This window comes from Periplaneta americana, chromosome 2 (assembly GCF_040183065.1).
Source record: "Periplaneta americana isolate PAMFEO1 chromosome 2, P.americana_PAMFEO1_priV1, whole genome shotgun sequence".
NCBI lineage: Eukaryota > Metazoa > Arthropoda > Insecta > Blattodea > Blattidae > Periplaneta > Periplaneta americana.
Window position 1 is genome coordinate 155583823 of NC_091118.1, and position 12456 is coordinate 155596278.

At 32.5% G+C, this 12456-nt stretch overlaps 1 protein-coding gene and 1 long non-coding RNA gene across 2 annotated transcripts in view; one reads left to right on the top strand and one right to left on the bottom strand.

The window, feature by feature from the left end:
- LOC138694714 (uncharacterized) overlaps positions 1-11192 on the top strand; it is a 59567-nt gene extending 48375 nt beyond the window's left edge. The window contains exon 2 of the long non-coding RNA XR_011330998.1: positions 9454-11192. This is a non-coding gene — a long non-coding RNA (uncharacterized lncRNA). The remainder of the gene's footprint in view (positions 1-9453) is intronic.
- Positions 8227-12456, bottom strand: part of LOC138694713 (homeotic protein ultrabithorax-like) — a 1263368-nt gene continuing 1259138 nt past the window's right edge. The window contains exon 4 of the mRNA XM_069818703.1: positions 8227-9652. The gene's annotated coding sequence lies outside the window, so the exon portion shown is untranslated. The remainder of the gene's footprint in view (positions 9653-12456) is intronic.

Sequence of the window (12456 nt, forward strand, 5' to 3'; positions counted from 1 at the left end):
GATAAGAGCTTCTCAACCGAATAATAACACGCATTTCCCATATTTATTCTGTGTTTAATTTCCTCCCGAGTGTCATTTATATTTGTTACTGTTGCTCCAAGATGTTTGAATTTTTCCACCTCTCAGAATGATAAATCTCCAATTTTTATATTTCCATTTCGTGCAATATTCTGGTCACGAGACATAATCATATACTTTGTCTTTTCGGGATTTATTTCCAAACCGATCGCTTTACTTGCTTCAGGTAAAATTTCCGTGTTTTCCCTAATCGTTTGTGTATTTCCTCCTAACATATTCACGCCATCCTCATAGACAAGAAGCTGATGTAACCCGTTCAATTCCAAACCCTGCCTGTTATCCTGAACTTTCCTAATGGCATATTCTGAAGCGAAGTTAAAAAGTAAAGGTGATAGTGCATCTCCCTGCTTTAGCCCGCATTGAATTGGAAAAGCATCAGATAGAAACTGACCTATACGGACTCTGCTGTATGTTTCACTGAGACACATTTTAATTAATCGAACTAGTTTCTTGGGAATACCAAATTCAATAACAATATCATATAATACTTCCCTCTTAACCGAGTCATATGCCTTTTTGAAGTTTATGAATAACTGATGTACTGTACCCTTATACTCCCATTTTTTCTCCATTATCTGTCGAATACAAAAAATCTGATCAATAGTCGATCTATTACGCCGAAAACCGCACTGATGATCCCCAATAATTTCATCTACGTACGGAGTTAATCTTCTCAAAAGGATATTAGACAAAATTTTGTAACTTATTGTAGGGATTCGTAACAAGCTGTTTTTTACGGTGATGGGTTGTTAGCCCTTCGCCCAACCCCCAAGCTGGAGGACCACAATTAATTATTGCTACTCAATAATCCGTGGCGCTACAGCCCTTTAAGGGCTCAGATCGACCAGTCGGCTGCTGGACTCACGACCACATGCCGAAGCAGAGGTGGACGATCAACCAACTACAATAGAAATATTGTGTGGTTAGCACGATGATCCTCCAAGTCGTTATAGTTGGCTTTATTGCTACTCAAACAATGTGTAGCATATATTTTACACGAATAACATCTGGAAACGTGCAGAACTGTAGAAAAGGAAACACTTTTGTTTTAATATTAACGTAACCTAAGCCAAACTCAATTAACCCAACCTAACCTACTTTAAATTGACCTAACCTATTATAAGCTTACAGTTAGGTGGCTGGAATGGATAGTGTAGTTATAGAGAAGAAGGGAATAAACATGTCAAAGAATCTATTTCATGATAAAGTGAAAGAACAAAATAGTGGAGGATAAAGTGGTAATTACAATAAGTACTTGGCTTAAAAGTCAGAAAATGGTGGGAAAGGGATCAAGTAAAGAACGGTGGATAAATTTAAGTGGATGCCTAGACAAAGACGATCAAGAAAGGATATGGACAGAAAGAGAGATATGCCTACCTAACAAAACTAAATATATCACAATACAAAGTAACTTAACTTGTGAAAGGTGGATGTACGACAATAAAGTAATGAGACTGATTTTTTCCCACCTGATGAGGCAAACCTGCAGCCCCCTACCAGAGATATGTTTGACCTTGGTCCTTCTTTCACCCGAATTCCAACTGGCACCACCCTGCAAGCCGTAAATGTGGAGTAACTGCTTGATTAGTGGAGTTGTGTGTTTGCTTCTCGTCAGTACAGTGAAATCGCATAATATCGCGCTTGTGTGCCACAACAACGTATGGAAACCTTCAGCACTCTTTTGGAAATCAAGTGATGTCAAGAGCACAAGATTTCCGATGACATAAAATGTTTGCTGAGGGCAGAAGCAACGCTGAAGTTGAACACCAACAACTGCACGGACAGATGACAAAATTGCCAGGATACGTGAAGTTATACAAACTGATACGCGATTAATAGTCAGAATGATAGCACAAGAATTGAACATGAATCGGGAAACTGTTCCCCTCATTCTAACTGAATATCTAAGCATGAGAAAAATTTGTGCAAAAATCGTTCCAAAAGATCTCACCGGGCAAGAGCGAGATAGACGAAAAAATAGCCTATGGCAACTGATCTGTCTCAACACTGTCACAGCCTCCATATTCACCCGGCCTTGCTCCATACGACTTCTTCTTATTTCTTATTGTGAAAGGAGGTCATTTTCAAACCAAAAGGCCGTAACCAAAGTATTAAACAGTGTCTCAAAAGGTGAGTTTCATAGCTGCTACCAGCAGTGACAGCAATGTTGGAATAATTGTGTGCAGTCTCAAAGGAAATAGCCTACTTTGAAGGTGATCATATTGCAATTGGTTAAAAATGTAATTAAAAGTGTTTTTTTTTAAACCGTTGCATTACTTTATTGTCCGATCTCGTATACCCATTTTTTCGTATTACGAGGTTTAAGACGTCTTCATTTAGTCCAGACATTGTTATTAAATTAATTATTATTCAAGAAGATTTTGTTTATATTTATAAGCTTATATAAATAATTACTGGTAATATTCCGTGAATTATAGTATTGCAGTAACCATTTGTGCATCTGTTAATCTTTCAGGCATTCGAGCAACATAATTTTAAACATGGCGCTTAGAAGGGGATTAGAAACATATTAATGCACATCTAATTAATTTCTGCAACCAAGACGGACGTAAATCCCCTTTGATATATCAATGCAATCAATTTATTTTGAGAGTGTACCATAAATCCTGAAGCCAGGTTCATAAGCATACGCTAATGACTACATAAATTTGAAATTAGATTTCAAGCATCCTTTGGAAACAGTGTGTACGTATGTTTGGCGCATATTGGGGGCACATGACCCAGGAAATAGGGTGAGGTGCGAGGGTTTGAGTAGGGGATGAGTTGAGGGTGGTATAGCTACCCTCTAATCCACGTGGATTACGCGGACGAACGCTTTGGGTGAGGGTAGGGGGTGTGTTATGTTATAGAAGGGGTGGTAAAGAGAAGGATGGGGGGAAGTTATACATAGAGATGAGGAGGGGTGAAGGGAACGTCGTTCCTGACCAATGAGGGATGGTGTTTGCAGGTGGAGGCGCCAGTTTCTAGCGTGTATAAACTCTGTGTTGCCTCCAAACACGGTGAACGCACACCACGTACATATGCAGATTTATACACACATACATACACGCATGCACACACACATTCCACCATTAATCAAGCAGTGCGGATTTACTAATGATATATGACCACACCCTGTATAATGCCAGTTTCTCCCTCACTCATACCACACTCCCCCCTAAACTAACCCTCCTACCACCTTTCTAAATCACACCCCCTACCTACCCCCATCCACATTCTAACACATAGACACTCGCATTTCGTATGACTTTTCAAGTTTTATTTTGTCTATATATTTTTATTACAAGACCCTTCTCTTCCCTTCCGCCCCCTCTTTACCATTTTAAATCTGCATGAAAACTAAAAGCGACAAAATAAAATGAAGTTGGTTTAGGTTAAAATTTATTTCGTGAAGTCTGTAAAAGGTTAGAATGTCATATGGAACTCTGAATTTAAATTGTAGAGTGACTCAAGATGTGACATTGTCCATCTATTTCGTGCGGATTGTTGGAGGAAATTTCGTTCGATTCGAAATTACGGAGCTATTCGTCAATGACAGAGCTGGTAAACAGAACTTAATTTAGATTTCCTAACTTAACCTTCCTATGAATAAGCACGGTAGAAATGAACATTTTTAAAAGCAGGGAAACAAACTATTTCCATACAGAAATGCGGGATTTAATGATGGACCCTTAACAGAAAAGGAGGAAATTATAAGTAGCACAAACTGAATTTCTATAAACAATTTGGGTAAGAGGGCTAATAGGAAAAATCGCTTAAATTCGTAAATAAATGTTGCTCATTAAGATACTGTAGATTAAACAGCAATAATAATATTCTATATTAAAAACAAATTATAATGGAAGCATAATGATATGGACGACACAGTGTTTCAATATTGAATGGACTCTCGACGGGATATTGGACGAATGAAAAAGCGTTTTAGATTTCAGAGGGAGGAGATAGGACATCAGAAAGATGAACATCTTGAGAATTCATAGGACAGGAAACGCTGGAAAGTGTTAGGATATAGCGTATTGACATTTCATAAAACAAGGAAAGAGACTCTAGAAAGATCAAGATTATCTTGAAATTTCATAGAAACGAAACAGGACAGGGCAAACTAAGAAGTTAAAAAATTTGTTGAAATATCATAGGAATAAAACGGGAGACGATTAAAAGATAAAGAACACACTTAGATTTCATAGAAATTGGGTAGAAGACGCTAAAAAGATGAGGACCATATTAAGATTGATAGCTAAGTTTATAAAGATGAGTAGAACCTTGAGAATTAACAGAAACACGACATAAAACACTAGAAACATCAGGAACAAGTTCAGATTTCACTAAAACAGGACAGGAAATACTAGAAAGGTCAAGAACAGGATAATCTTATACTGTATTATAGAAATACGACATAAAACACAACAAAGATTAGAACAACTTTGATATTTCATAGGAACAAGACAGAATACAATGGAAGGATAAAAGCCTTGATGAAATTTGATAAAAATAGGACAGGATATATTAAAATGATAATGAATATATTGATATTACATACAAAAGGACATAAGACAATAAGAAAACATAATAAACACATTTGAGTTTCACAGAAAACGGACAGAAGACACCATTTCAAATTTCGTACAAACAGTACAGGAGACAATAAAAGGTAAGGAACATACTGAGATTGCATAGACACAGTGAAGGAGATAATATAAATAGACCTATAAGGAACACATTCAGATTTTAATATAAACTAGACAAGAGGCACTAAATTGGTAAGGAATCTATTGAGATTTCATAGAAAATAACATAAAACACTGAAACGTTAAAAAACATTTTGAGATTTCATAGAAAATGACACGAAACACTGAAACGCTAAGGAATATACCGAAATTTCATAACAGGATAAAATACACTAGAAACAAAACGTAAGGAGATAAGATAGGATACCTTAATCTACACTATAAAGATAAAACAAATCTTGAAAAATGTTAATGTATAGAAGACAGGAGACACAAAATATAAGAAGGATGCTTAAATTTAATAGAAACAAGATATGTGGCATTAAGATATAACGAACATAACTTATTGAGATTCCAATGAAAGAAGAAAAGCGGGATTAAAAACATAAGGAACACATTGATATTTCATAGAGAAAACAAGAAAACATTTAACAGATAAGAAACATTTCAGAATAAGAAGAAGACAGAAGGTACTAAAAGGATAAGAAACATATTGATAAAAGGACAAGACAGGAGACACTAAAAGGATCATAAACACATAGAGATTCATAGAAACAAGACAGGAGACACTAAAGAGTGAAATGACATAACATTGAGATTGTATAGAAACAAGACAGGAGATATTATACAAAAAAGTAGATATTTCACAGAACATGACAGGATACACTAGAAAGATAAAAAACGTATTGGTATTTCATATAAATAAGACAAGAGACACTAAAAAGAGAAGAAACACATTGAGAAGACATAGAAACAGGACAGGAGACACTAACGAGGTAAGAAACTTATTGCAATTTCATAAAAACAAGACAGGAGATACTGCAAAGATAAAAAAAACATATTGAGATTGCTAAAAAAAATAAGCCAGGAGACATTATAACAAAGTTAAACGCTGGATAAGAAGTGATACCTCATATCTACAAAAATGGTCATTTAGTTTAACTACATTAGGCCTATTATTTAGAATAACTACATTATTATTATTATGCTCAGAAAATTGGACAGTTAACTAATATTTTTTCCTCGAGTAGAAGATCTTGCAAAGTAGAAACATATATAAAAGGTTTGTCTATTTTGAGAAAAATTAACATTTTTCTGATTCATCTGCAAATTCACAGATACGAGGTATCACTTCTTAGCCATCGCAAGGAATATATCGAGGTTTCAAAGACACTAGCAAATATACACTAAAACGATAAGGACCGCATTGAAATTTCATGGAAACAACACAGAAGATACCAAAAGTTAAGGAAAATATCGACATTTCACAAAAAAAAAAAAGACAGGAGACATTAAAAAGTTAAGAAACATAGGCCTATTGATATTTCACAGAAACAAGTTAAGAGATACTAAACCTTAAGAAACATAGGGCTATTGAGACATCATAGAAACAAGGCAAGACAAGAAATCTTTCACTTTCATGTAAAATGTAGGCCTACAGTACTCTTTTTCTTAAAATAACTCAATCCTTGTAATTTTGTAATTTTAAGAAACGTAGTATTTGTAGTTAAAGTTATTACTTACGTTTCCTGACAGTTACTTAAAAATTTCATTATGTCATATCCCAATTAAATAATTAAATATTGCAATATAAAACATTTTAGTGACCATATCAATCAGAAATTTTAGTCATAGTTATTGTATTATATTTATTACAGAATTTTTATTATAAAACTTCGTATGTGAAAATATGATATAGGCCTACTGTCTCGTTAGATGTCACTAAACAAAAGTTACTCGCATTCCATAACGCCAATTTAACACTGCTTACGTTACTCTAATTAAACTAATAAAATATGCAATGTATGGATATATTAGCGATCAGGAATGTTTAGTCTTGAAAATCTACAAGTGAGCAACAACTTACAATATTACCGATGTACATGTTAACTGTAAACTACTGCACCTAAAAGCTTCCTCTCTTTATATTCTTAGTTCAACATTAATTAAGATTGAAATTAATCTTAGGAAATTTAAAACAGTGTCTAATTAATTAATAGATAGCCTATATCAGAAGAAGTTTATGGCAAAGAAGTAAATCTTAAAAAATGATCTAGGTAAGTTCTGAAATATGATATTACGGAGGATAGTTGCAATTCCCAGATAGGCAGTTTATTATGAGTGTTGTTGAGGTTAAGGAATGGATGATCAAGCTAAAGTGAACTTGAAACTCATGTAAAGATTTAGCAAGATTATTAATAAAATGATCTGTATTAGTAAGAAGAGAGTTCCAAGGGGTAAAATAATGTGAAATGTTAAGTGTTAATAGAAATAGTGATATTTTATTTATATTATTCTCTTTTTTCTAATTAGGGAGGGAGTTAGAAGAATGTCAGAAAAATGATTTTAAATAGGACAGACAGTTTAAAATTTAACAACGATATTTCGAAACAGTAATAAGGATCAATACAATATACTGCATTAAAAATAATAGTCTTTCAATGACTTGAAATGTATAAAAGTAGAAGTAGAAAAAGTAAGATGGGATGTAACAAGACAGTAATGATATACTGTATATAAAGCCATGTTAGTAGGAATAGAATGCAGCAAGGAACATGAGTGGGGTGTGAGCTTGGAGGAGAAATAGCAGATGGTGGATATTTAAAATCAGTAAGGAGAAATCGACTGCTTGGAGTTACGTTAATATTAGGATTAGTGGAGTTATTGGTTGACATATTATCAGGATTTCATATTAATTCTAAGCAAATGTAATAAAAAGTTATGGTGAAACCGCATACAGAAATGTGGTGATACACCGTAACTAGTATAGATGTTGATGACAAGTATTATTCTTAATATTTTATTATTATTATTATTATTATTATTATTATTATTATTATTACTATTACTTCGGAATATGTATGATAAGACTTTCTTGTGTTAAATTCTAACGTACCTTGTTTACATGTTTCGACCTTTTATGGGTTATCCTCAGAACTGGTCGTTGTTGGTCTTGGCGCCTCTTGTTTTGTTTCCTATGAGGGTGTGTTCGTGTGGTGTAATGTAGAGTCAAAGAGTGTGTGTGTTCTGATATTGAGTTGTGTGTTGAGAACAAGAGGCGCCAAGACCAACAACGACCAGTTCTGAGGATAACCCATAAAAGGTCGAAACATGTAAACAAGGTAGGCCTACGTTAGAATTTAACACAAGAAAGTCTTATCGTAAATATTCCGAAGTGATAGTGTTAAAAGTTGTGTAAACAAGATGTACATTATTATTAATTTAACATTATTTAGAACTATATCCAATAGGGCTAATAGTTTCGTTTGTACGATACTAAATTAATATAGCACAGACCTAAATTCTGAGACGCAATAATCATATTTATGCGACATAAAGCTACTTTAGAGGATCCAAGAGGTGTTTCTAAATATAAAAAATAACAACCGAATAGACCATGTTCAAAACTTATGACTCTTTATTAAAATAAATTACAGTCACACACATACAACACACACTATGGGAGACATGAGTTGGAAAAAAAAATGGTATACTTTGAGCAACATTTAAGCAACAAAAACATTTTAACAATATATTTAAAACAAATCTCCATGAGAAAAAATAAACAAAAAAAATACCAATAAGTCAAAACAGCACACAACTTGAATGGGAAATTTCCCAACATACAACAAACATTGAGACGTTTAATTTTATACGTATACTAAGGCCTATCACTATTATTAATAGTAACAATTAAGTATTATGGCTGGCGATTCACTTGTATTTTTTCATTACTACTGTAATACAATATGAATGTTGATACATAGCACAGAAAAGCCTGTAAAGCCGCCATTTCTCTTCGTTGTTCTTAATGTATACCTAAACACTATTAGTATTTATTTTTACTGGACTACAACGTGTTTGTTGTTAAGTTTATTTTACGTATATAAAGTTGGCATTATCACACAAGTAGAATGCAGTATACATTTGTAATACATTGGAGATCCTTTCACGTATTCATTTAAAATAATATTGAATGCCTATTTTCTGGCCTATCGATCCATATCTCATACAAATGTTCCTCTTCTGAGAGATGGAGGGGGTGAAATAGTCATAAATTCTAATTTCCTTAGATATTTACACGTCTGTTGGTTTTAAATTAATTAATTATATTTATGTTAACTATTTGAACCATTCCATACCAACAGAGTACATAAAAGGTTTTACTTTTTTATAATGACCAATGTAATTTACTGAACCAATTATTCTACATTAAAATGATGTCAAGTATATTATCTTACATTAAATAAAAAATACTTTCTACAAGATCCAAAAATCAATACTTTTTTTTTTAAATTTAGTTCAATATTGCATAAATTTATGCGAATAAACTGTTAACATTGAAATTCAAATAGTTTAGAACTAAATTCAGATTCATTTCTTTTCTAAAACAGAAGTAATTAACAGTTTAAGTAAATTTGCCATTCACAAATCACACAAATGAAATTTGAGTTTGTGTATTTTCATAAATCATTACGCCTGATTTTCTTCAACCCGCACAAATTCTTCTTGCACATTCCCCACAATTGTCAAAAGCTTTTCATCACTTATTCCCACTGTCCATTCTCTTAAGTTATTAAGTAATATCTTTGTTTCACCGGTTTGTTTGTTTGTTTTTTTCTTTCAGGAAAGAAACCATGTTGATCACGGTGGTTATTCTACAGCTGCCATTGTAGTAATTCTTCCTCTGTTTGAACATCACCAATCATCGCAATCTCGGCGTCTCCATGGATTCGTGTCAACAATGGACCAACTGGATTCTGCTGCATGTTGAAACCCAACGTTGTTGCAGGAGTCATCTTCCACGAAAATGTTCTGCGATCCGTCTGCAAATGGGAGTAAATTTTCTTGGTTTCAATATTTCGATTTATTACATGCTTACGCTAATTATTTTCAAATACATATAAAAGGTTTAATCTAATAAATGGATTCGTAATTTACATAGCTGAACATATTTATGTTGCCTGTTTTTTATTTAAAATGACCCTTATCACACACACAAATTTAAGGGGAGAGGATGATATTTTTTTTTTGGTGAAAAATGAATAAATTAAAAAAAATTATAATATTCTGTGATATGTGTGGAATGCATAGCATAATACATTTTGGGTATTTGTGCCCTTATCAGATGCTGAGACGCCATTTTTAAACTTCTTACGTTATGGATTTTTTAAATCACTCGCCCCCTTTTATTGTTATTTCCAGTAAGCTGAATTTTCAAAAACAAAAAAATAAAAAAGAAATTTTCTTTAAAATACTCTTTGATATGTGTGGAATGCATTGCGTAACATTTCGTGGGTATTTGTGCCCTTATCAGATGTTGAGACGGCATTTTTAAACTTCCTGCGCTATGTATTTTTAAATCACTCGCCTCCTTTTATCGGTTTACGGTAACTTAATTTTTTTGCTACATTGGCAGACAAAAATGGATATAATTTCCGAACTATTAAAGATACATGCCTGAAATTTAGAACACACATTCTTTAGACTATTAGGAAACTTTTCTCTGTAACAGAATTTTGTCAATTGATTTCGTTTTAAAACTAAGTCCGTTTGTTTGCAAGAAGGTAATTCAGAAAATTGTTATTAAATTTTAATTGTTTATTTTACAAACGTAGGGACCAATATCAAAATTCTGTTACAGACAGTTTGTAGAGAATGCTTTTGCAAGTATATTGCAAAATACTGGATGAATCTACCTTTAAAAATGGTTTAGATATATCGGTTTTAGTAAAATCCTGCATTGGGTATATTTTTTTTTTCAAATCTGGACCCAAAAATAATTTTTTATATCTATTTTTGGTTGAGTTGCTACAGCTATGAGCTCTCTACATACAAAAAATTAATATTTTACACCAAATAGTAAAAAAGGTTTAAAAAAATACCATCCTCTCCCCTTAAATAAGGATATAGACGCATTAAATTATATAAAATTTTATAAGAAGTCGATTAAAATCGAGAAATAAATTTATTTCACTGCCAATATCATGTAATTTTTATCAAACTTTTTTAATGTCGGTATTGTCTATGTCTGAGTTACTTTAAATTGAAGTAAGAGGCAAGTAATAAAATTGAAAGAAATTATTAATCGTTAATTTAGAAAAGAAAAATAACAGGCAATAGTATTAGCTTTTCAGCGTGGTGCTAAAAATTAACTTAAAGCACACAGATTAATATTTTGCATGCTTTTAATAACAGTACTACATTATTGACTCTAAATATTTTATGAATAGACTAGATGGTAATCAATAATTAGAAAATAACCTTTTACTCAGGGGTTATTAGGCTGTCTTAAGAAGAAAAATAAGAAAGAATAAAATCATTCTAGAAATTCGAGAAATTTATAGATTATAAAAAAAAAACAAATTCACTATTATGAATACTCATATTTTAATTTGACTGTGGAATTTAGACATACTCAGGTTTTGATTTATACATTCTACTTTAACATATAAGATTTCCAAAAAGTAAAAGGTATAATTTAAATGGCTCAAATATTTACAGACTTTCATATAACTTGAAAATTACTGTCTTTGCAGAAGAATAAATTTTATGTAAGTATTTAGTTGTCACAGTAACCAGCAATGTTCAGCAACTATTGCGCGTGAAAAATTGTTTTAACCTCTGCTGACGTATGAGAATTACGTAACATTATTCCTAATGTGGACAGAGTTATTCGATTGGGTTCTCATCTAAATTATGCACTATTTATGGAATTTCAGTAACTTAACTTTGGCAGGTCTTCCTGATTTCTTTACAACCATTATTACAGGAGAAAAATTCGCTCCGGCGAAGAGAATCGAACCTGGGTCCTTGGTTCTACGTACCAAGCGCTCTAACCACTGAACTTCGCCGAAGTTCAATCCACAGCACCGAATATAATCCCTCTCCTCTAGTGTTTTTCCTCTAACAACAATTGTTACCATAACAGAAATTCTATAGGACCAAAAATTAATCTTTACGCAGATAACCTAATCAACCTAGTTTCTTAAAATTTTGTTCACGCTTCTGGATAGAAATCATACCACATGTGTCAACAAAAATCATTAAGAACATAAAACCTTCGAAAGGCCGCTGCGAAAACTCAATCCACAATTTGACAAAATTTGCGTCGTTAAGGATGCAAAAGAACAAAAAAGACAACAGGTATTACGGTTTATAAATTGCATATAATACGTTATTGAGATTATGAGAACCAATATGTAATAACTCTATCCATATAGGTAAGTTTAATTATATTCAGTTTCTCACGGGTAAAACAATTTCCTTCCACAGACAGAATTTCAAAGGAAGTGAACTGACAAAATCAACTGTTTTAAAACAAACTCGTTATTTATAACAAATGAATACTTACATTTATAAATTACATTTCTTCTACAGAGAGATATTCGAATTTTCAAAATAAGCAAAGATTTAAGCTACTTAGGTTACCTAATTTTGAAAAACCCTAAAAGTTATATCTAACTTAGTGTCATACAGGCAACAATATAAAGACAAAGTTACTTTATTAAACTAAGTAATTAGTGAAACAAATATTGTAGCAATTTTCATTTTAATTCATTCTGTCACAAATCAGTATTTGAATAAAATTTTAATAGTATTTAAATTTAGACAAATCTTCAAATTTCAG